Source organism: Ailuropoda melanoleuca, chromosome 5 (genome assembly GCF_002007445.2).
Source record: "Ailuropoda melanoleuca isolate Jingjing chromosome 5, ASM200744v2, whole genome shotgun sequence".
Lineage (NCBI taxonomy): Eukaryota > Metazoa > Chordata > Mammalia > Carnivora > Ursidae > Ailuropoda > Ailuropoda melanoleuca.
The window spans coordinates 14,001,852-14,028,477 of NC_048222.1; the positions used below are offsets into that span (position 1 = coordinate 14,001,852).

A 26,626-nucleotide genomic window follows, 5' to 3' on the forward strand; every position below is an offset into this window, starting at 1 on the left:
TGCTCTGAAGACAGAACACTATTTTTTTTTCATTCCTAATCTGCAGTTCACTTAGGCTCCTCATTACATTTAGTCATGCAATGAAATTAAGTAGGAAAAGGAGTCTCCAAGCATGGACAGCAACTGATGGGAGGAATAATAGAAAAGAGACCAGAAAGACAGCTTTGGTTAGGGTAGAGTTCCAGTATTTTCCAAATCTGTCAGCCTCACAATGTGGTGTTTCGGTAAGGGTTGAGTCATGACTCCATTTCAATTACTCCACAAAAGAAAGAAAATTGTACGTGACAGTAGACATGAACACTCTGTAGTCACTAAATCTGCAAAAAGAGAGAGCAGGAGTCATGCACTTTGTCAGTAATGTGGTGAAGAGCGTCCCTAGTGTTTGAAAGCCAGGTGTGAGATGTGTTCTGCTTGTGTGTGTGTGTGTGTGTGAGAGAGAGAGAGAGAGAGAGAGAGAAATGGGCGCGCATGGAAAGAGAGAAGAAAGGGAGAGGAGAAGTAAAAGGAGAAAAGGCAGAGCAAAGAGACACAGAAGCAAAAGCAATTCTGATGACATCATAGAAGGCATATCGTCTCTAATGATCTCGACGCCACCCTTCTAATGAAGGGGAAAGGATAGTGATTAGTAGTAGTAGCAATAGCAGTAGAAGATGAATAAAGACAAAGGGCCGGACATAAGGTAAATATGATTATGAGACAGTACGTGTAAGTTGGTGTAGATATTTACAAGCAGAATTAAGTGCTAAAGGAATCAGTGTCCCTGGTCTGCAAATTACGGAGCAGTTAGTTTCCTTTTTGAAAGAAGGGGCATCTCCTTCATGCAAACCCAGTGACACATGCAAGAGTTCCCATTTCTATAAGGATGCCTGGTACAAGTTAGGTGCTCAATCAATAATTGCTGTTTTGTGAATTTCTAAACTGGAGGTAGGCATCAGCCTGATTCTTCCCAACCTGGTAAGAATGCACATGTCCAGGCAACATGCTTCATGCTGACTTGCTTCCACATTCTTTCTTTCGAATCGAACTTAAAATTGCCCAAGGGCAGACCTACTCTTCCCAAGCCAAGAGGGGCAGAACTCACATTGGCTAGATGAAGTGATATGTGATGAGGGACACCCCAGGCCCTTATTCAGGCCCTAAGAAAATCCCTGGAGAACCCCTCAAACCTTGAGAGCCAAATGCCCTTCTCAGCCCTGGGACATTCACAGAGAGTAAGAGGGAGAGTTTTCTCTTGACCACTAAAGCTTCTCCAAGAGCTTTTTCTTCTTGGCCCTGGGCATCTGACAGCCAGCTGCCAGGGTGCAAGAGAACAAATCTCTACCTAGTCACTGGATGTTCCTTCTTTCCATTTATTACTTTACATTTTTTTTTTGCCACCTCTAAACTCCACTGACTCTTAGCCAAAAATCTGAGAAATCTATATGAGAAAGTTGAATATTTAATTACAGGAAAAGTAAAGAGCTTAATATACTTGATTATTAGTTTGAGGTCTGGATTCTGTGTCTTTGCCATACTCTCCAAGTGTACAATCCAGTGCCGTGCAGGTCAGCTGCTCAACACTTGGCTGTGGATGTGTCTGAGAGTTAGGACCATGATGAACATGGCAATTGAAAAGAGGGTCATAAACTAGGAAAATCTTAGCAGCTTAACATGAAGAAAAGATAGGTGTAATGTTCCTCCAAAGGAAGGATTTCCTATGCATAAGAATGGGAAAAGTCATAAAGAAGGATAAAATTTGACCATATGAAAAATTAAAACCAAAAATGTCATAACTAATCAATGAGCAAACAACAGACTGTAAAAAGAGGAACAATGTGACAATCGGCCAATATCAATATTCTTAATACATAAGGTAAGCTTACAAATCAGTTTGAATATGTAACTGAGAGAGCACAGAGATGTGTGTGCATGCAGCTGTCATGGGTTCGAATTATGAAACCCAAACTAGAATCTATCTTACATCTATGCTAGTACATGTCTTTAGTATTGTCATTTTCCCACTCTCCAAAATGCCTTTCACCCTTCCTCCCTCTTTATGTCATCTGCTCTCCTTCTTCCTGACTCACTCTCAATGAATAGCTTTGCTTCACTCACTACAGAGGCAATTGGTGGATTCTGAAAAGAACCATCACTCCTTTTCATCATCATAGCTCAAGCTTTCTGCCTATGGACCTAGCAAGTCTGCCTATTTTCTGGTCCAAGATCAGAGATGTGTCAAAGGATGTGCTATAGAGGACAGTGTACTCCTGTTTCAGTCAAAGGTCAGTTCTAGCCCTTTTTGGCTTTCAGAGGATGTAGCTCCTGTACTTGACTTCTCCCTGTTGTAAAATCAACTTCCAGTAGCACAGAATATCCCGCAACCTAGTATTTTTGAATAGCAAAGATCTTTCATTGCTATCCCCTTAAAACACTCATCTCTCATTTTTTATTACGTTATATTAGTCACCATACAGTACATCATTAATTTTTGATGTAACGCTCCATGATTCATTATTTGCATATAACCCAGTGCTCATTGCAACATGTGCCCTTCTTAATATATCTTTTAAGACACCAGACTCTCCTGGTTTCTCTCTGCCTCCATCCCAGGCTTCTCCCTCCACTGTTTGACCTCTAAATGTTGGAGCACCCAGGGACAGATCTGTGGACCTCTTTTCTATCTAATCTTCTCCCAAGGGATCTCATTCAGACTCAAAATGCAAAAACCATCTGTCATGGTTTGAATTATGTTCCCCCAAAAGATTTTGAAGACTTTATTCCCAGTCCCTGTGAATGTGACCTTATTTGGAAGTAGGGTCTTTGTGGATGTAATCAAGTTGAGATGAGGTCATTATGGTGGGCTTTAATCCTTTGACTGGTGCCCTTATAAGAAGAGGGAGCTTTGGACACCGATGGGTAGGGAGAAGAGTGCCATGTGACAACAGAGGCAGAGACTGGATTTATACGGCTTCGAGCCAAGGAATGCCAGCAACAAAGGGAAAGGCATGGAGCAGATTTTCCTCTAGGGTCTTGAGAGAACATAGCCCTACCAGCAAATTGAAATCAGATTTCTAGCCTCTGGAACTGTGAGGCAATAAACTTCTGTTGTTTCAAGCCATTCAGATCAGGGTAATTTGTTACTGAAGCCCTAGGAAACTAATACCCCATTTATATATTCTTAATTCCCAAATGTTATCTCCTGCCCTGACTGTTTCTGAGCCACACATTATATATCTGACTGCCCACTTGACGTATCACGAAGTGTTTGACAGGAATCTCAAAACAGAGATCATGATTGCCCCCCTGCACCCTGACTTCTCTCGTATTTCCCCTCATATTAGTAAATTTCCCATGATTCACCCAGTCACTGAAGATAAAAACCAAAGAGTCATTCTTGAGTCCTCTTTCTTTCATCCCTCTGTCCAATATACAGAGGACAGTCCCGTCAACTGGGTGACTGAAAGAGATTTTGGATTTATCCAGTTTTTGCCATCTGACTGTTCCCCCCTTCATTCCAACCATCAGCATCCTTTCTCATCTGGACTTCTGCAATGGCGTCGCATCTGGTGTTTTGCTGTCATTGCAGCTCACCCTTCCAAAATGGGATCCTGAAAAATAAATACCCAAGTGAAGTCGGTGACCTGCTTAAACCCTTCAGTGCTTGAAAGAATAAAAATTCTACAAGCTCCCTATGTTGCTCTTTACGACTCTGCATGATCTGGCCCCTCTGAGGGCCTCTTGTAGACATCTTGTTTCTGTCTCGTGCCTCCAGCCACACTTGCTTTCTTTCCACTATGCAAACATGCAAGGCTTTGACCATCATAAAGCCTGTGCACTGAGTTCTCCTGCCTGAAACCATTTTTCCCCGGATCATTGCATTGCTCTCTCTTCCTTCCTTTTGAGGTTTTAGTTAAAAGTCTATCAAACTATCCTGCTTAATTATTATCAAATCACTAGCACTACCTAACATGTTAGTGTTTGTTTATCTCCTGTCTTCCCCTACGGTATTTAGGGTCCATGAAATAAAAGATCTTATTGTTTTCATAGTTGTATCCCAAGTCCTGGAATAGCGTCTGGCCAAAATATTCAATAAATACCTTTGATATGACTAAACCGTCTAACCCATTACAATCCCTTATTTTATTTTATCTGATCCTTATTAGAGAAGAAAATAGAAACAGGGGGTTCAGGGCCTTCCTCGGGTTTCATGGGAGTCTGGTTGCAGCCTTTCCTGTGCACCTCCATGTTCCTTCTCAAAAGACACTCCTGTTACATCTTCTTGCGGTCTTCTTCCTTCACCTCGGGCCCCCTTTTAATGAGATGAACTGGAAAGTACTCATCTGTTCATTCAGTCAGCCCATCAACTCATCATACTGCCTGCCAGCCACTCTGGTCTGTTCTGGGAATACAGAGCCAGATCTCAGAGGGCCCCCACCCTTAGTGATTCAGATGTGGAAATTTAAATACATTGAAATATAAATATATGCATTGTAGCAAAGGCTAGAATAAAACGCCAAAAGAGCAAACTTAATGTCATAGAGAATATTTTCTTCTTATAACAACATAGCTAACCAAACCCTCCAGAACGCATTGCACACAACAAATTCTAAATGACTGTCATTGTCCCGTAAGCGGAAGACCTGGTCAAACTCTTCTTCTCTCTGAGGAACAAAAGCCTTTTCTTTGGGGGGAGATCATTAACTGTAGGCCAGGTTCCCCCTAACTTGGGTGGTTTAGATCATAATCTTAATGAATAAAAACCGAATTTACAATATTCCAGGCACTGTGCCTGCTCTTGACGTGCCCTGTGACATGGGAAATGGGTGAGTTTGCTGAGGCTGCTGTAACAAGTTACCACAAATTTAAAACAATACACATGTATTAAATCATAATTTCAGAGGCCTGAAGTATGAAATCTGTTTCACTGGGCTGAAATCAAGGAGCTGGGAGGGCCATGTTCCCTGTAGAAGTTCTTGGGGAGAATCAGTTCCTTGCCTCTTCTATCATCCAGTGGCTCCAGGCTTCCTTGGCTGTGATAACACCCTGATCTCTGCCTCAGTGGTCACACTGCCTCCTTCTCTTCTGACTGTAATCTCCCTCTGCCTCCTCCTGATAAGGATGCTCATGATTGCATTTAAAGCCTATCTGGATAATTCTGGAAATCTCAAGATCCTTAATGCAATCATATTTGCAAAGTCTTTGCCATATAGTGTTCACTGGCTCTGGGGATTAGGACATGGACATCTTGGTGGGCCATTAGTCAGCCCATCACAGATACTATTATTAGTACCAGACTATATCAGGTTAACCCCGTAACAGGTTCTCATAGCACCCCACTCGGTTCTGTTAATTCATAGTTCTAACCACAACCATAGTACATACTTATTTCCTTGTTTATCTGTTTAATATTTCCCACCACTAAACTAAGTTTCTGGGAAACAGGAAACATATTTATCTGCTTGTCCTTTTTTTGTTTGTTTGTTTTGTTTTTACCACTGTTTCTCTATAACCACCCCTCATCCCAATCCAAGATAGTTGCTGGCACATAATAAATGTTCAAGGAACAGTTATTGTATTACAAATAGATATCCATCTTAAAGATGAGGAAAGAGGTGAAAATGATTTGGTCAATTTCTAGAAAGTGGTCAATTTTCTAGAAAGTGGCAAAGCAGGACTTTGAGTCCCAAACCCATGAGCTCTGTTCTACTTTCCTTGGCCTGAGTCTGAAAATATTTGCTTTATATCTTTCTGGTTCAATGATTTTGATTCTCAAATCTCATGACTTTTCCTTTAAAAGAAAAAAAATTTCCTCCTACCTTATTGTGAACACAAATTTTGTTCTGCAATAATGTAGGACTATATTTAACTACCCATAGATAAGAAGTAGGCTTAATGAGAACTGTGTTAGAGATATTGTTGCATGTAAAATATCTACAAAAATCTTCTTTTTTTCTCTTTGTGATTCTTGTTAATTCCCAGAACTGCATGACTATGCCTGAAGTCCTTGATACAAATCCATGTTCAGCCTTGTTTTACATTCTCAGAAGCTGGCCCCTTTGCTATTTATTTCTGGAAATTATAAAAGCAAACCATCCTTGAAACAGAATTGCAATAAGTTAAAACTCTCTCTTTCCAAAGTGTCACAGGTATTCTAAGTCTGCTTTAAAGTTAGCTCAGGTAATGCAGAGTGAGGACTGGTGTTTGTTGAGAAGCAAAGACCACTAGATCTTTCTGTTAAGTCTCAGATCAGCAACTAGGACTCTGGTTCTCTTCCTCTCAGGAAGCTATGCCTTTGGGAGAGAAAACTATTATCAGGAGTACATGAAATCCATTTGCCATGCACACTTTTATCTCTAAGCATGAAATGCTAAGTGAAGTATTTGATGGGGAAAAGAAAGAACTTGGGTGATATTTTAAAAAACTTGATTATAGTGTATTCCTCCTGTGGCAAAATCTTGGGACTTAGAGCTACTGATATATCTCTTCTTTTTCTCACTTCTCTAGAATAAAACAATTCCGTTCTATAATATTTTTAAAATAAGGAAAACCCTGAAAGAAAGTGTTCTCACATGTCTGGTTATATAAAATATGTTCATATGTAAATAACAATAATAAAAACACAGTCCCTAGGGAACAAGGATTTGAGGACTGCTTAGACAAAAAAGGAGGCTGTTGGAGGAATAATTGAGCAAAGAAGATCCCAGTGAGGATTGGAAGGGTTTCTAGAAAACACAAAACATGTCATATACGGAAAGGAGAAAAAGAGGCATTGAGATGAGGAAAAAACTCTTAACTTATCTTTGCCTTCATAAAATTAAAGACAGTTCAAAATTTGTTAAAGCAAGGAAGGCAAGTTCTTATGGAAATGAGTGAAAGCATGACCATAGTTTTCCAGAAAACAAGAAGTAGAACCCACTAGACTTTTCTTTTTCTTTCTTTCTTCTTTCTTTCTTTCTTCTTTCTTTCTTTCTTTCTTTCTTTCTTTCTTTCTTTCTTTCTTTCTTTCATGATGATGACATTAAATAAACCTGGCTTTTTTGACTCAAGAGCCACTTTTCCAGTCTTCATCACCAGGAGATGGAGAGAAGGGAAGGGACCCAAGGGATACTTAGGAAAGATTTCAACAGAACATAGTTAGAGGAGGTAGGTTGTGGGGGATGCAGACAAATCAAGGTCATGAGCAAATGCACGGGTGAAGGTGCCACTTGTTGAGATGGAAAAATTGGAGATGGCCCATTTTGGTTTGTGGAGAAGGCAAGCTTTTGAAATTTTTAGTACAAAGTTGACTATAAGACATTTGGATGTATCCATCTAAATCTCAGAAGAGATATTTCAGCTAGAAATGGAAATTGGGAATTGTCAACATTCAGGTGGTATTTGTGCATGTGGGAACAGATGAGGTTGTCCAGGTAAAGAGCATACTGAAAGAAGAAGTCCCTGTCCAGGGCCCTGAAGAACTCTGATACTTAGAAGTGAAAGGGAGGGGAATGAGGTCAGCAAATGGGATGGAAATGTTTTCCCAGAAGAAAGAGTGGTGTCTTGAGAAAAACAAAGCCAGTATTTCTAAACAACCTCACTTAGGTTTGAGTCCAAGATCTGTCACTTATCATCGTTGTATACTTGGGGAAACTTGCTTCTCTAAATTCAAGATCACTTTTGAATTTGGAAGAGCATTACACATATTCAAAAGGCTCAAAATGAGCCCCTTTTAGTTCCCTGAGGCACTTATGAAACCAAGAGCAAATTCTTCTTTTGATTTGATTAAAATAACTTTTATTAAAGTGTGAAGAAGCCGATGAGACAAATAATACATGGATATGGATCTAATAGGTTTATATAATGCCCACAAGAATTTTTATTCCTATTTCAAATGCTTGCTTTCTCAGGAAATGACTGACATATTTGCATGGTAGGTTGGACAGGTTATATGTAAGTTGTTTTATCTGTTCACAGCTGAGAGTGATTCTTCTTACCCGAGGCACTTGAGATACCTCACTCACCAAATCTTGAAGAATTTTAAAAATACTTTGGAAAAGTCAACTTCTCAGCCAAGGGATGTCTCAAAAGGTTTTTCAATCAATTCCTATTTGAGGGGGAAATATGATGAATTTCTCTGTTACAGAAAAAATTCATCTAATTATACCCATCTCATATAATTTATAACAAAACATATTGATGACTTTATCTTGATTTCTGGATAAGGTTCTCAAACGTTTTAAAATACATGTTATATTTGGAAGTCAAATTTGTTGTCCAGAAGGAAACTTACGACATCCATTCCTTTAGATTTGAATGACTCCTAATTTCAGCCATGCTTAAAAATCTTCTTTCTTATTGCATTTAACAAAGTTGATTTAAAAAACTTTAAAAAACCCCCACATTGTCTCTCTTTAGTCTATTAGTTATATATATGCAGCTTTAATTTATTAATATATGTTGCACCGAACAATCATATGAGCTGCCTACTGTGGTTGATATATGCACATTATTTTTTACACACAGAATCTCAATTCCCATGATAGTTCCCATTATGCACCCAGAATAGCTTTCAAAAACCACCAAAGAAACATAGTTTATCCACACAGAGATAGCAACAATTTACTTTTTAATATGAATGACGTTCATATAAGTCTCATTAGTGGCATATAAATTACACTAACCTGCCTTCACAGCGCCATAACTTAGATCCAGTGTTCCACTGGGACTCCCTGTGCTTTACAGAGGGTCATTTATATATTTCTTGCAGGGAGTACATGTAAGTTGAGTTTTCATCTTGTCTGTGAAAATAGAAAAGGATGCATTCTTGCATTTTAGCTTTATTCTCTTCGGAGACTATAATTCCCCATTTGAAAACAGTGTATGTTTGGTTTGGAGAAATTAGAACTCATTTATGAGTTCCAAGTTTAAGAGCATGAGCACTCTTCTGAAGTCTACAGCCATGTGATTGGGTGGGAGTAACTGATGTGGTGTTAAAAGATATAATTTTGTAGGTACAACTGGCTGAAATAAATGAACACATTGAAATTAGGAATAAATGAAAAATTCTTTCAAGAAGATTGAATTACAAACCCATGAGGTAGATCAGAATTAGCCTTTAAATTAATCTTTAAATTAGACTCCCCTTTATATGATTTCTCTCTTGCTTATGCCTAGAATCTCTAGCAGATAGCAAAGGGCGAGCCAGTAGAAGAAGGTGGGTGGAAAGATTACACATATCACTCAGGTTATCATACAGACTCTGAACACTCCAGCAAGAAGGAATTCATTCTCCTACTCTCTCCTTAGAATGTATTCAATACAAGAAAGCTCTTCTTTATAGTGAAGCAAAACTACCTCCCAGGACCTTCTAGATAATCAGTTTTAATTCTTTGAAATAATAGTATCTACTTTCTTAGCTCAGGCTGCTATAACAAAATACCATAGATTGGGCAGGTTAAGCAACAGATATTTATTTTCTCATAGTTCTGGAATCTTGGAAGTCCAAGGTCAAGGCACCAGAAGATTTGGTTCTCAATGAGGGGCTTTTTCCTAGTTTGCAGATGGCTATCTTCTTTTTGCGTCCTCATGTGTTTTTTCCTTCATGAGTGCTCTTGGGGAAAAAGGGAACTCTTGTGTCTCTTCCTCTTTTTATTAAAACACTAATCTGGTCATGAGGGTGCCACTTTTAGAACCATATCTAAACTTCATTACCTCCCAAAGATCCCACCTCCAAATGCCATCATGTCACACTTGGGTTCCAGTATATGAATTTGGGCGGCGGCAGGGGTGGGGGGGAGAACACAAACATTCAGTCCATAACATCTACTATAGGCCAGGCAGTTTTAATATGTCTTTTAATCCTCTCAAGGTAGGCACAATTATCTTCCCTTTACAGATCATGACATTAAAATTCAGATAGGTAAAAAAAAAAAAGAATGTGTCCAGCCCCACACAGCTAGAAAGTGGTGTGGCAAACACAGTTCTGACTTCTAAGTCCTTGATCTTTCCTTTCTATCCCTTTTTGCTTCTTCAAATCAAAGAGCCACATAGAATAAGCCCTTCTTCGAGGTACCGGCCTACCCTATTGTTCAGCATTTCATATTCTTCCTATCTTTCTCTCTTATCATCCCAGCTAAACATTTTGAATTTATTCAATTTTTCCTTCAAGTGACTCAAGTTTGACTCTTGTCACTGTTCTAACCTCTCTTCTCTGGATACACTCCACACAGTCACTGTCTTCATAAAGCCCAGCACCCGGACTGAGTCTACAATTTCACAGGCGTCCCGACTAACAGATCTGTGTGGGACCCACAGGCACCTTGTTAGGAGTTTTCTATTTCTTTTAATGCATCTTAACTGTAAAGTAGTTTGTGCACCAGTCACTGTGCATCTTGTCCATAAGCGTATTATAAGATTTTGTCAAATATCCTGCTAAAATTCAATATCCAAATCATACGAGCAGCTTCTAAATATCTACCCCAAGCTAAGCTTATTCGCTAACTCTAACATTATTAAACAAAGTAAGTTAGTTTTTAGCTTTCCTGGAATTTAGGCAGGATTCACATTCTTATTTGAGTCCTCCCAGAGCATGGGCCATGTCACTGCACACAAATTGTTTTCACCCTGGGAAGAGTCATCTTTTTAACATAAGACTTGTGCATTCTGCTGCTTCTTTGAAAAATGGGAACAATCAGACAGAAGGAAAGGTAAGTGACAAAATATTTTAATAGTTGAATCAACAATACAAAGGTTTTTGAGCAGAACGCCATAGTAAGTTTTTTACTTTTATTTACTGCTTTTAAATCATCAGAATCTTTCGGCTTCATCCAAAAGGCATAATCCTACAATGGTCAAGAGTAACACCACATTCAAACAAGAACCATAGGAATAGTTTTATCAAATAATCATTAGTTCACCTGGCAAACAGTTTTGGCAAGAAAATAATAATTATTTCACTTGTTCACAGAGACCTAAATGAAGGGCAAGATTTTGGACTAACATCTCACAAGTTAAAACCAATTATCCTCAAGCTACTGCTTATCTCAATTAACATCAGTGAAAACGATCTTGAAATAAAGTTCTTAGTTTTGCTGTATCTATTAGTGAATGATCAAAATGAAATAAATGAACCCCACAGAAGTTCCAATTGTGTGTCAAATTCTAATAAACTAGTGTCACAACCTGAAAGCAACTCCAGTGAAGTCAATTTGTCTGTTTAGATGTATTTGGACGCCAGTCCCAAAATTCACCCCAGAAAATCCAATTCAGGAAGCCGTCCCCCAACGCCTGTGTTTACACTGGGATAGACCGTGTGTTTTGACATCTATAGGAAGATTATGATGAGAAAAGATCACTCCCTTGAAAAGAAAAGAAGGAAAACAATCTATGAATTAGATGTCATGTTGCCTATCATGCCAAAGGCTCCTTCTGAGTTAACGTGCAGCCTGTCAGCATCAACCACCCAGAGCACATTGTCTGAAAACTCAATCTGGCTATTCTGTTCTGCAGAAACAGGAAACTCTTCAACAGTGTGCCCTATAGGGTATCTTGATAACATCAGCAAGCAGAGTATTGAGCACACACCCCCTGGTCACATACACATGCCCCAGATGAGAAAGTAAGGAAGAAGGAATTCTTCTGTGTTTTCATCAACAAAAAAAATGGCATTTATAGGCAGAAGAATAATCAAGATAACCTTGTCGGCCGCTGAACATATGCATGGGGAGAAAATAACCTGGATCACTGTAGTCAAGAGGAACCAAGTCACAAGGAATATTTATAGTTTGCAATGCATGCAATGTCCACCATGCCACCTTCTCTGAACAGCAACTTCTTCACCAGTGTGTCCTCTTGTGCAAAACAGACCTAGAAAAATAGACATTTTGATGGATAATTCCCATTTTTCTTTTACCTAACAATGTCTTACAACAGTAAGTAGAGACATTAATCACTGCTAATGTTCAGAGAAATACTGAACTAGTAAAGATTCAAAAGAGAAAAGTAGAAAAGCAAAACCTTTACAAATTACCCATGAAACACCACTAACTTTGAATAACATGGAGCTATTTTGTTCCTTTAAGTGAAAGATATACTAGCCCTGCCACCTGACTGAAGCAGAAATAAAGTATCTTGGAATTCAGACTTCAAGCCAAACTTAGTGTTGACAGTGTGATCTCCCTCACTTGTCGACATTATCATATTTCAGTCCTGAGCACTATTATCCTTCATACAGACTAATGAGTATGCCAAACCTAGAGCCTGAAGAAAGATAATTAGCTAAGACTTGGGGCTGTAACAGCCCCAAGTAACAGCAAAATAAAAAACTTAAAGGAGTATTTATAGTGTACTTGTATTAGTTTTCCAGGGCTGCCTTAACAAATTACCACTGACTAGTGGCTTAAAATGAGAGAAATCTATTCTCTCACAGTTCTGGAAGCTAGAAGTCTGAAATCAAGGTGTTGGTTGGGTCATGCTCTCTCTGATGGCTCTAGCAGAGGAATCCTTCCTTGCCTCTTGTAGTTTCCAGTTGCCAGGAATCCTTGGCCTTCCTTAACTTGCAGATGCATCACTCCAATCTCCACTTCTGTCTTTACATAGCCTTCCCCACTGTGTATCCATATCCAGATTTCCCTCTTGTTATAAAAATACCAGTTGATCCAGTATGACCTTATGTTATCTTGATTACATCTGCAAATACCCTATGTCAAAATAGGGTCACATTCACAGGTTGTGGGGGTTAGGACTTCAGCATATCTTTTAGGTGGATACAACCTATAACAATGGTCATTTAAAATTCTGACTCACTCAAAAAAAACCTACAACTAGCAGTACTGATATAACTTTTGGATGCTGTGGGATGATAGGAATGGGGAAGGAGGCACATGGCCCACAGAGAACAACCAAGTCATGGTGTATATTTTTGTATCAGGACCACGGACAGTAGCTCATGGTCTTTCCTCGCCCTCCCTCACCCCACCCCAATATTAGTTTATGCCTATGGGGAGAAATGCCTTGTACTAAACAAGGCTTATCGAAAGACTATTTTATTGTCTCCCCACTATTTCTAAATTTGTATTCTGTAAGCCAATTTATTTTTTTTCCTTTCAGAATTTAAGTTATTTATTTATTTGGATTTTTTAAAAATTAATATATAATGTATTATTTGTTTCAGGGGTGCAGGTCTGTGATTCATCAGTCTTACAACAACACCCAGTGTTCACCACAACACATACTCTCTCCAATGTCCATCAGCCAGCCACCCCATCCCCTCACCCCCCTCCACTCCAGCAACCCTCAGTTTGTTACCTAAGATTAAGAGTCTCTTATGGTTTGTCTCCTTCTCTGGTTTTGTTTTGTTTCATTTTTTCCTCTCTTCCCCTGTGATCCTCTACCTTGTTTCTTAAATTCCACATATCAGTGAGATCATATGGTAATTGTCTTTCTCTGATTGATTTATTTCACTTAGCATGATACCCTCTAGTTCCATCCACCTTGTTACAAATGGCAAGATTTCATTTTTCGATGGCTGCATAATATTCCATTGTTTATATACACCATATCTTCTTCATCCATTCATCTGTTGATGGACATCTGGGCTCTTTCCATAGTTTGGCTATTGTGGACATTGCTGCTATAAACATTGGAGTGCAGGTGCCCCTTCAGATCACTACATTTGTATCTTTGGGGTAAATACCCAGTAGTGCAATGGCTGGGTCGTAGGGTAGCTCTATTTTCAACTTTTTGAGGATAAGCCAATTTATCTTACTGACTATAACTTTGTCTGGTTTAGAGGAAAGATTATAGTAATAGAGAACAGTTTATTGGCTTATGAAGGCTGCTGTTATCTTTTTAAAATCTAGGGTTTTATCTTCATTGTAAAAAAACCCTTAATCTTCAGCTTAGCAAATGATGATCCAGTGAAAGAAAATGGCTCTTAAACTTAATTCAGAACTTGTTTGTTTCAGAGAATCAATAAAATCATTATAAGGTACCTATGCTATAAAATGATCAACATTCATGTTGCTTTTCTAAGATGAAGTGTATTAAAGCAACGTGTAAAGAAATACAAATGAATTAGAATCGATATGTTCTAAAGGAAGTGAGAAAAGTGGCCATACTTAGCAAAGGGGATTAGGTGACAGAAAGCATTCTATACCTTTCTGAGAAGGCTGGACTTCTATGGAGGAAAATGAAGAGTCATTCAGGCGCTTTAGGCAAAGGAATGCTACAGCTGAATTTGCATTTTATTTAGATAATCTGTTGTCTGTGTAAAGGATGATTTAAAGGTTGGTAAGACAAGAGGCAGACAGAGACATTTAACTAGGGTCATAGTAATTAAAACAGGAGAACAGATGGATTTCAGAAATATTTAGGAGATGGAATCAGTAGGTCCTAAGTTACACATTAAGTATGGGAGGGGAGGTTACATTCTCGCTTGGGTGACTTACAAGAATTGGTTTGAAGGGGTGGCGAATAATCAGGTTGGTTGCTGATATATTCAATTTGGATTGTCTTCGGGAGTTCAAAGTCTGTATCCCTGCATGCTCTGCTGCAGAAGCATTGCCCTATTTCCCAAGTCCCTGGTATTAGCACTTCAAGCTGTTCTGTCTCTCTTAGATCATGAGCTCAGTGAAGTTTATCTTCTCATGTGCCACCTTGCATCACTTAAAGCCTGAGAAAGTGCTTGCCTTGCTAACCATTTCTGGTGCCATCTCCAAATCCTTAACTGCTTTAGATAGAGGCATTGAAGAATTATTTGTTTATTTATTTATTATTTATTTTTGTTTTATTTATTTGAGGGAGAGAGAGCACAAGTTTGGGGAGGGGTAGAGGGAGAGGGAGAAGCAGACTCCCGCTGAGCAGGACCCTGAGACCGTGACCCGAGCCAAAGGCAGATGCGTTACCCACTGAGCCACCCAGGTGTCCCTGAAGAATTTATTTTTAACATGTGGTGGATTCTTAGTGCCTTCAAGCAAAGAGGGATTCTTAGGTGTGCTTCCATCTAAGACAAGGGCTTTCTTCTTAGGACTTTAGACAAGGAGAGATCTGAGAGTGCTGGACTTCCTATGGTGACTAAATTATTGACAGCGTTTAAAGGCACCTTTGATTGGACACAATCTGCATACATGCTGTGACTTGTCAGCTTGTTTGGTTTCTTCTGAATGGCAGAGGTTAACACACCTGACAGAGGTGGGCACAGTCTGGTGACGCCTTGCTGAGTAGGAGTAGGCAGCTTGAAATAGCAGCCTACCCATTACGAGATTCAGACAAGACATTCATGTGTTGTTCTGGAAGTCCCTACACAAGGAACAGACTTCTAACAGATTCAAAGAGTCAAGGTTGCCATGGCAGCTGGATGAGCAGGTTTCCTGGTCATTCATCTTCTTGTTCTTCTTATCTTCACAAATTGTGGGTGGGGGTAAGTAAGGGAATTAATTGATAAGTAAGTAGTGGCCATCTTTTTTTTTTTTTTTTTTTAGATCTTTCCTAATTCTATGAAGTGAGAACAAGGGAAGCAGAAATGGCTCTCCATAAACTTTACTGTTGGAAGACACCATGGAAACCCTCAGGTTCTACTCCTTTATTTTAAATATGTGGAAACTGACCCAGAAAAACAAATGGGAGTTCAAGGTAGTGACACTGTTCTCATAAGAATACAATTCCTTTTATTTACAGAGCAGAAATCTTTCTATTATATCCTATTACTTCTTACAGCTTTCATTTTTTGAATTTGAATACAGGGCAACATAGTCAGAAGAAGGACCTCATCTGGTTACGTTAGCTATGTTTTGTCTTAAGAAAGTTCATTGCAGGAGCACCTGGGTGGCACAGCAGTTACGCGTCTGCCTTCGGCTCAGGGCGTGATCCCGGCATTATGGGATTGAGCCCCACATCAGGCTCCTCCGCTAGGAGCCTGCTTCTTCCTCTCCCACTCCCCCTGCTTGTGTTCCCTCTCTCGCTGGCTGTCTCTCTCTCTGGCAAATAAATAAATAAAATCTTAAAAAAAAAAAAGAAAGTTCATTGCAATAAATCTTTAAAGAAGTCTTAGAAATTGACTTAGCTTTTTTATTATTAAAAGTCATTTTCTAGAGAACTAAGGATGTGCTTCATTAAAAATTTAACAGGTCCCTCCTGGAGCCTTTTGACATGTAAATCTAGATCTTACTTACTTGTATACACATTTGTATGCCTTCTTATGGGATCTAAGAACTTATTCCTGGTAGAATGCTTATACGTTTCTGAAGCACTTACCCACACCAGGCTTTCTTATCTTTGGCATTTGCACAATAATTTTATTCTCATGATACTAATGAGAAAACAAATACTTAGAGAGTTTAAGTGGGTTGTCCAAGTGACGCTGTTAGAACTCACACTCCATCTGTCATTCTATGACAAATCACTGCTTCTATGATGAACACCCCACTTTTGCCCAGTTAGAATTCTGCAGGTATGTCGAGATGATTCAGGACCTGCTGAGACATGAAAGATGCTTACATCAAACTTTTGTGCTTTTCAATAGACCTACATGAACTTTTAAAATAAATTGGCAATCTTCGTTCTTGCCTTTGGGTTTCTGCTTATTGCTACTATCGGTATACCTGACTGATGGCATATCTTTCTACAGTCACTGTTTTTATTTTCTGCTCCAAAGTTGCTTTGAATAATATTATGGGCTGAACTGAGTACCCCAACATTCATATGTTGAAATCCTAATCCCCACCCAGGAACTCAGAATGTAACTGTATTTGGAAATAAGGAGATTGTGCACACACCTGAAGGAACAACCGTGTGCAGACACAGGGAGAAGACTGACATCTGCAAGTCAAGGAGAGAGACCGAGGAATGGAACCAACCCTGCCCAACTCCCTGATCTTGGACTTCCCAGCTTCCAGAACTGAGAAAACAAATTTCTTTTGTTTAATCCATCTTTTCTTTAATCCATCTGTGCCACTTGTTATGACGGCCCTAGCCAAATTTCACAAACAAAAAATGAATAGTAGATAGTTTTTAGAATTGTGCATGAACTATGAATAAATAGGTCTTGAGACGGGGCCTGCCTCTGAGTCAAGTTCCCGGGCTTTAGCACATGAACCCTGAGATGTCGATTTCAGCTTGCAGCAACATCTTTGACTTATTTTGTGACTCCGGGTCATGTTCTAAATGGGAGGAGTTACAGGATGCGTGATTTCCAGATAGGTAAGGTCACAGTTCCAAAAACAAGGGATTATAAAACGGACACCAAATGGGCCTTCTGCTACAGAAGATTTTTGACTTACTTAGAATGCTGTTCTCATATGCTCCCCTATAGCCTTTAAAATGGAATTTCATTCTCCAATCCTTAATCTACACATACTCTTTTAAGAACTTACCAGCTGTGAACATCTTAGCATGTGCATATGTATATTTCATTTATTTCCCTGTTCCAGGCTGCATGGATAGCTGTAGGCATCATACTCTTACTATTGCTAATGCCTGAAGTTCCCAATAAATGTTGAAGCAGAATCTGTGGAAGTTCAGAAATGCTGACTAAAGTTCACTTACAAATGAGTTTGCTCTCCCTTTCCTCCCCAGGTCGACTTCAGTGTTTTGGATGGAAATTAGAGCCCTCTATGCAACAAGGGAAGAAACAATTCACCAAGTGTATTTCTGTAGTAGTAATGGAGACCATCAAATAGACCCTAGCAGACAGGAAAGCCCATATGGATTTCAAAAATAGCACCCATCTGTCTGAGAGCTGCTAAAAAATGGATTTTAGGACTTGGAACATAGCCTGGAAGCAAAACCTGACTTCGGTTCTGGAAAAGCTATAGAGGAGTTCCTCAGAGAATTACAAAAACATGTACCTTTTGCATTCCAAGAATAATAACCAGGCACAGGAGGACACTCAGTGCCAAGTTTCACATTTAAATCAAGCAGCACACACAGAGTTGAGAGGTGAACTTTGGCCCTTCTACAGTGGAGTGCTGGTAAAACAGAACTCCTAGGTTCAAAGGTCAGCACTTACACTGTTGTCTTGACAAGACACCTCAGGCACAGAAACAGCTAATCAAGACATATAAGTTGAGCATGAATGAGTAAAGAATATAATTTAAGTCAGGTACATAGATATATTGGTATACACACATACATCTTCACGGAATTTAAAAATCTAGGGGAAACTCTAAGAAAACATATTGGCTGGCTAAGTCAAAGGCATCATTTGGGGAAAATAGGGTAAACCTGAGATGCTTTCTCAGAAATGAAATGCCATTATATTCCTATTCCTGGCAATTGAAAACAAAGAAAAAAAAGATTACATTTTATATCTGTTTTGAAAAGGACGTGTGCTAAAATTTCGCATTCAAGATGTGGTTCCAAGTCATTTGCAAATCCAAACTTCCTTCAATTTTATCTCTCACCTTCATGTACAGAAATAGGAAGCACCATATCTGTTTTATGAAGTGTAAAGGTTGCTGGTGATAAAATATCAGAATTTGCATGTTATGCCTAATGATTCAAATCTTTTTGATGTGGCAAACATCCAGGTAAAAATGTGTGGATATTTAACCATGCTATTGAAAAGCAGGATGGGGACGCCTGGGTGGCTCAGTCAGTTAAGCGTCTGCCTTCAGCTCAGGTCATGATCTCAGGGTCCTGGGATTGAGTCCTGCATCTGGTTACCTGCTCAGCGGGGAGTCTGCTTCTCCCTCTCCCTCTGCCCCTCCCCTCTGCTCATGTGCCCATGCGCCCATGCTCTCTCTCTCTCAACTAAATAAAATCTTTAAAAAAGAAAAGCAGGATGAAGTATCATTTTCTTTTTTTTTTTAAAGAAAGACTTTATTTATTTGAAAGAGAGAGAAAGTGCTCGTAATTGGGGGAAAGGGGGCGGGGAGGGGCAGAGGCAGAGGGAGAAACAGACTCTCCACTGAGCAGGTAACCAGATGTGGGGCTCGATCTTAGGACTCTGAGATCATGACCTCAGCCGAAGGCAGGTACTTAATGGACTGAGCCACCCAAGTGCCCCAGTACCATTTTCTTTTTTTTTTTTTTTAAGATTTTATTTATTTATTTGACAGATGTAGAGACAGCCAGCGAGAGAGGGAACACAAGCAGGGGGAGTGGGAGAGGAAGAAGCAGGCTCATAGCGGAGGAGCCTGATGTGGGGCTCGATGCCATAACGCCGGGATCACGCCCTGAGCCGAAGGCGGACTCTTAACCGCTGTGCCACCCAGGCGCCCCCCCCAGTACCATTTTCTAATGAAATAACCTGTGAAGCTTCAGAAACACCTTTAAAGGTAAATTCGCACAGGAAGTTCTCATGTCTCCTATGTGGTAATAAAGTCTATGAGGAATTACAGCAAAGCACCACATAATAAAATGCAGTTCTTGCTTTTAAAAACTTCACAGTGTGTCATTGAATTTCCCATGGGGATAAGTATAATGGAAAAGGAATTGTGTCAAGGTTAGAGATGTAAGTGGCATTCATGTGAAATTATGGTCTGAATATTGAACTCTTCCACTCCTGATAGTTTAGCCCATTAGGACTTTGTATGGCTTTCAAGATTTTAAAACCCTGAAAAACTCCAGTTATCCTATTTATCAGCTTGAAGAAATAGAGACCATATTTATTTTGTCCACTATAATATCTTTGACACCTGGCACATTTTCTGGTTCATGAGAGATCCCCAGTAAATATCATTGAAATGAATGGAAATAGATTTTCTGAGAGACAAAATACAGAGTTGAGTTACTGAGACAATTGGATTGAGAATGTGGATCGAGAAAACAGATCAGTTCATGAGACGCTACCTCTTTGGGGGGAAATTCTCCATAAGTCTCTTGCATTTTTGTGTATCTTGAGAGCAGAGGTGCTGATTCCCTTTGTTTTGGACTATCTCTTCAAGGATATTTGTACAGCAAAAAAGGGAGAAATAGTGTGTCCTTCACAGCAAATGGCATACCTACTTACTGACCATTATAAAATATTTGGTTTTCTTAAAATCAGGGCTCTCCTGTAAAACAACCCATGCATGTGCAGGGATCATCTGGCCCTCTGCTTATTGCCCTATGGGAATTAATGCTTGGGGCATAGACAGAATGATATTCTGCTTACCCTTATTGCTGTGAGTCGCAAACCAACATTTGTCTTACTCAAGAGTCCTGTGTCTTTGGCCAGTATCTATGAAACAGAGGCAGCCTACCTAATTACCTTGCAAGTAGGGTAAAATCTCAAACCCTTCATAGGTTTGACAGTTTCATATACCAAAGAGATACTTATTTGAAGTGTCCAATAAAGAAAAGTCCACTTCCTTCTAGGAAACAATGCTGCTTATACTCTGATAATAAGAACAACCTAGGTAAACTATAATATCAGAATTTTCCTTGAGTCCTCAAGGAGCTGAGATTTCAAGGCAACCAGCAGGCCTGAAATCTAAGGAGAAACAGGCTCCTCCAAAGAGATAGAATGTGGACATCAGCTGAGAAAATAATGGCTGAAATTTTTGCAAAAATCCCAAAAGATATTAAACCACAAATCCAAGAATCCCAACGAACTCCAGACAGAATAATCACCAAGCATCACAAACAGACACAGATAGCTAAATACATCAGGTGCAAACTTCTGAAAACTGCAGATGAAAAGCACATCTGAAGGTAGCCAGAGAAAAAAGACACATTACAAACACGGGAACAAAGATCATAATTACCAGACACTCCTTGTCAGAAACCATGCAAGCTAGGAAGCAGTGAAGTGACATTTTTAAAAATTTGAAAGGAAAAAAAAAGTCAATCTAAAATTCTTCACTCAGTGAAAATATCTTTCAAAACTGAAGGCAAAATAGGGGTGCCTGGGTAGCTTAGTCAGTTAAGCAACTTTGGCTCAGGTTATGATCTCAGGGTCATGAGACTGAGCCCCGCATCAGGCTCTGTGCTCAGTGGGGAGTCTGCTTGGGATTCTCTCTCTCCCTCTCCCTCTGCCTCTCCACCTGTTCATGCTCTCTCTTTCTTTAAAAAAAGGAAAAAAAATGGAGGCAAATAGACTTGTTCAGGCAAACAAAAACTGAGAGAATTCATCTTCAACAAATCTGGATTACAAGAAATGTTAAAGAACATTATTTAACCAAATGAATATGATAGCAGAAATTTGGATCTTAAACCAGAAAATGAAGATTTTTAGGAATAGTTACAAAGAAGATTAATATAAAAGACATCTTTTCTTATTTCTGACCACTCTAAAAGATGTTACTGTGTAAATGAAAAATAGGAACAATCTAGTGTGGGTTTATACCATACAGCATATAAAATGTATGACAATGATAGCACAACAAATGAAAGTCAGTACTAGCAATATATTATTGGTGTAAGGATTTTACACCTTACCTGAAGCAGTACTATATTATTTGAGAATAACCTATAATTGATTAAATATGTATAGTATAAGTGCTTGGGCAGATGTTATTTTTTTTAAAAGATCTGTAAGTGATAAACCAATAGCAGAAATAAACTTTAATCATAAAAATACTCAATTCAAAAGCAGACTAAGAAACAGGAGAAAAGGTGCAAAGAATAGATAAGACAATGAGAAAACCAATACCAATTTTGCAGATTTAAACTTGATCATATCAGTAATCACATTAAATGTAAATGGCCTAAACATACCAACCAAAAGACAGACATTATCAGATAGATAATAAAGTGAGACCCAATTATGTACTGCCTACAAGAAACTCACTTTAAATTAAAGACATAATAGGTTAAAGGTGAAAGATGGCAAAAGATATACTATTATAATACGAATCAAAAGAAAGCTAGAGTGGAGATATTGATATCAGACAAAGTAGATTTCTGAGCAAAGAATATTAACAGGAATAAAGGTCACTTTTAATGATAAAGAGCTAGAATAATCAGGAAGACACAATAATCTTATACACTTATTAATAGATCTTCAAATATTTGAATAAAAACAGGTAGCTACCAAGAGAAAAAGACAAACATGCAATTGTAGTTGGAGACCTCAATAGTCTCTCTCAGTAATTGATAAAAACAAGTAGGAAGAAATTCTGTAAGGATATAGAAGACCCATGAAACACTGTCAACAATTTGACCTAGCTGACATCCGCAGAATATTCCATCCAACAAAAGCAGAATATACATTCTTTTCAGGCACATATAATATGGACCATAAATCACATCCTGGACCATACAACACATTTTAAGGACATACAGAATATACTTTGGACCACAATGGAATTAAACTGGAAATTAAAAATAGAAAAATCACCAAGTATTTGGAAGTTAAATAAAATTACTAACTAGCTCATGGGCCAATTAAGAATTCATAAGGGAAAATAAAAAAGATTTTGAGTTGAATGAGCTTTAACACAATATAGCAAAATGTGGAAAATACAACTGAAGTACTGCTTAAGAGAAATTTGTAGCATAAAATACTCATAATGGAAAAGAAGAAAGATCTTACATCAATGACCTAAACTTCCACCAAATAACAATGAAGTCAAAATATTTAAGCCTTTTTTAATTTTTAAAAGTATTGAGGTATAACTTACAAATGTCACATACCAATCTTAAGTATACAGCTCAAAGAAATTTTACATAAGGGCCCCTGAATGGCTCAGTCAGTTAAGCATCGGCCTTTGGCTCAGGTCATGATCCCAGGGTCACGGGATTGAGTCCTTCGTCGGCCTCCCTGCTCAGCAGAGAGTCTGCTTCTCTCTCTGCCCCTCCCTCCTGCTCTGCTTTCTCTCACTATCTCTCTTTCTCAAATAAACAAATAAAATCTTTAAAAAATTTTTACATAGATATACACCCATGTAAATGCTGATCAAGAGATTAAACATTTCCAACTCCCTGTGCCCCTTACTAGTAAATAACTACCTCCCACCAAATACTTACACACACAGAAATGTAATCAATACTGTCAGAGCATTCTAAAATCAGTTTCAAAGATATATACACTCATTTCACCATGTGGTGAAATTCTCCATTGTTATTAGGTATTACCGAAATGTCTTCTTCAAAATAAGCACACTTGTCAAATCCTATGGATTCATTTTCCCCCAGTAATTCAGACTCAGCCACCAAAACATTTACAACATCAGGAAACATCCTCATTAGGCAATGTAATAGTTGGTCTGAGCAACTTTGTAGCTAGCTAGGCCTAGGTTCAGATAATATCCCTGACACTTAAATACCAGGTCGCTTACCTGACTTCAGTCTTCCACCTACCTTGTAGGGACTGCTCTGAAGGTAGAATGAGATAGCATATGTCAAATGCTCAGTACCCTGCTCTACAAATTAGCTTGAGCACTATTTTTTAAAGATTTTATTTGTTTGTTTAGAGAGTGTGTGAGCTGGGGAAGAGGCAGAGGGAGAGGGAGAATCTCAAGCAGACTCCACACTGAGTGGGAGCCCAACACGGGGCCTGATCTCGTGACCTCGAGATCTTGACCTGAGCCGAAATCCAGAGTCCAATGCTCAATCAACTGAGCCACAGGTGACCCAGTAATTATAGAACTACCCATCCACCAATGCCAGTCTTGTTACCTCTCCGATCAGCAGGTAAAATGCTAAGCCCTCAACTCACTGGTCAGCATGCAAGGCTATGCCAGAAATCTAGCATTTGCTCAGCCTGAGTTACAAGGCATAATAAGCAGGAGTTCTGTTAAGGTTCCTTAATCTGTAGATCCAAATTCCCTCACACGGCCCTGAGCTCTTGAAAATGACTGTTGAACCTCATTACAGAATAAATCTCTAAAGCATGTCCAGAACAGGCTCCTTTCCTCCCTAATGGGCTATGCTGGGACTGCGGCCCACAGCACCAATGTCAGCATTTAAGCATTTGTCGAAGAAGGGGTTGTTTTTTAATGTATTTGGACAGAAAGCCTGAGTTCGCTCAGGCCACCACCTAAATATTATAATAGGATTACTTATAATGCCTCAAAATCTATGTGGTCTGTGCTTTGAAATAAATAATGAGGCAAGTTAAGGGTCTATGAATACATCTCATTTTAAACTAATAAAATTTGTATAAACCCAAATCAAAGTTGCCAGATGAGGAAAGAGCTGGCTGTTTCCAGGGATTGTTTAAAAAATACTTTATGCATTATTTATTGTAAGACTTGCTGGCTCTTATTTTCTTCAGAGCCCACTCTAAATGCTCCCACCAAAGAGAAAGCAGTGGCAATTAGCGTATAGAACAACCAGATTTCACATACTGGGCATCAATCTACACCGAACACACGTAGAAGAGCGTGGTGCCGGAAGTGGCGCGAGTACAGCTTTTGCCACTTGGCTTCAAAAGGCCTGAGGGTGGTTAGTACTTGCTGTACAGAGGAGGAGCGACATCCTGAGTCTACGGCATTCATATAACATGACAAGTCAGCATGGCAAATATTCCTGTTTTTTAAAAAAAATATTTATTTATTTATTTATTAAACAGAGAGGGACAGCCAGCGAGAGAGGGAACACAAGCAGGGGGAGTGGGAGAGGAAGAAGCAGGCTCCCAGCAGAGGAGCCTGATGTGGGGCTCGATCCCAGAACGCCGGGATCACGCCCTGAGCCGAAGGCAGACGCTTAACGACTGTGCCACCCAGGTGCCCTGGCAAATATTCCTTTCAAATGTTCCTTTTTACACACACAGTAAATTAAAAACACAAACTGGGGTGCCTGGTGGCTCAGTCGGTAAACTGTTTGCCTTTGGCTCATGTCATGATCCCAAGGTCCTGAGATTGAGCTCCTCGTTGGGATCCCTGCTCGGTGGAAAGTCTGCTTTTCCTTCTCCCTCTGCCTGATGCTCCCCCTGCTTGTGCACTCTCTCTCTCTCCCTCTGTCAAATAAATAAATAAAATATTTAAATTAAATACACAAACCTGAAGGATTGCTATTTGCAAAAGTCTGTTCTACATGCTGAGGGAATATGAAGCCATAGTTTCTGTGCTCACGAAGCACAAATAGTTTGGCTGAATAGACTAAACATGTAAACAGAAAAATTTAACTAACAATGCAGGACTTCATAGTAAACCCCAAATTAACAGTCTAGACAATATGTGTTGTAGATATAAGGAAGAAAGACAACTCTGAGTTGAAAATAGACATCTTGCAAAGGTAAGGAGCAGAGTTGGCCTTTTAAGATGGGAGGCAGGTTCCCAGAGGGGATGTAGGTGGGGGGATGGGGGCAAACAGGTGGAGGGGATTAAGGATACACTCATCATGAAAACCACTGAGAAATGTGCAGAATTGTTGAATCACTCTGTTGTACACCTGATACTAATATAACACTGTACATTAACTATACTGGGATTAAATTAAAAAGAAAAGGAAGGCAGAGAGGGTTAAGATGAGTATGTAAGTAGCAGTTTTAAGTAAGCCAAAGGTTGGGAATGAACTAGTCTGATTTAGGTCAACTCCTCACATACATTCCTTATACCTGCATAACTTTCAGATACTCTGCATACTTTCCATGTGCACCCATTTCAAGTTGCCTTTTTTATATTCCATTTATGATGCTTCATTTAAATAGTGTATTTTCTTTTTATGCAGACTAATTCCAACGAGGACTTGAGCAATTAACACATATCATTACATTTCATACTCATAATACTATCATTCTCCAGCTTTTGCAGATAAAGAGACTGAGGCTCAGAGAGATTAAATTACTTGTTCCAGGTCACACAGAGCTGGGACTGGAAACTAGATCGGAAGCTAAACTGGGATAGTAAAAACTAAGACATACTCCTCTCTCTTTCTCTCTTTTTTCTCACTCCTCCAAATCTCTCCACATACTGTGCTTTAAATGAAAGCTGAATGAAATTCAGCTGATGTTTAGGAGTGGCGAGAAATAAGGTGGTCACCCAAGATGGTACTAGGTTACAGAGGATGTTGAAAAGCAAGTAGAACAGTTTTCCTGTATGTAAATGGAAGGAAACAGCAATCATTATAGGCCCCTAGTAAGAGGGAATGACAAAAGTATCCTAGCAACATGGTGGTGATGTACTGGGGAGGCCAGACAACTAGTTAGTGAGTTATACAAAGACTGATGAAAATAATAATAATGCCCAATGCTGATAACAGTGCATCATTATAATGTGACAGGACTATTCTAAGTGTGTGACATACACAAACTAATTTAATCCTCTGACAAGTGGATAAGATGGACACCATTATTATGTCCTTTTGGTGAATGAGGAACGGAGATACATGGAGATGATCTGACTTGTCCAGGATGACATAGTAAAGAGTAGAGCCGGAAGTCCAACGTAAGTGGCCCAGCTCCAAAACCTGTGCTCTCCCCCCACCCCATACTGATTAGGCACGGGTCATTAAAGGCCTGGGCCAAAGTGATAGCAATGATAGGAAAAAGGGAAGATGAACCTAAGAGCCATTAAGAAGGAAGAATTTGTGTGGTTTAGTGGCTGGTTAGTTAAATAGGTGAGAAATAATGATATATTAAAGATAATTTTGCAGTTCATGCTGTGCCTGGGTGGCTCGGGTGGTTGAACATTTGCCTTTGGCTCAGGTCGTTATGCCAGGAGAGTCCCTCTCCCTCTGCCCTTCTTCCCCACTGGTTCTCTCTCATTCTCCCTTTCCTCTTTCTCTCAAATAAATGAATAAAATCTTTTAAAAAAAGATAATTTTGTAGTTTAACACCTTGATTTCCCATTGATGAAAATAAGCA

General features: G+C 39.2%; 1 long non-coding RNA gene across 1 annotated transcript in view; it reads right to left on the reverse strand.

Annotated features, from left to right (window-relative positions):
• Positions 1-10,727: 10,727 nt before the first annotated feature.
• Positions 10,728-26,626, reverse strand: part of LOC109489090 — a 45,472-nt gene continuing 29,573 nt past the window's right edge. The window contains exons 2-3 of the long non-coding RNA XR_002142037.1: positions 16,330-16,427; positions 10,728-11,823 (exon numbers count right to left, since the gene is read on the reverse strand). This is a non-coding gene — a long non-coding RNA (uncharacterized LOC109489090). The remainder of the gene's footprint in view (positions 11,824-16,329; positions 16,428-26,626) is intronic.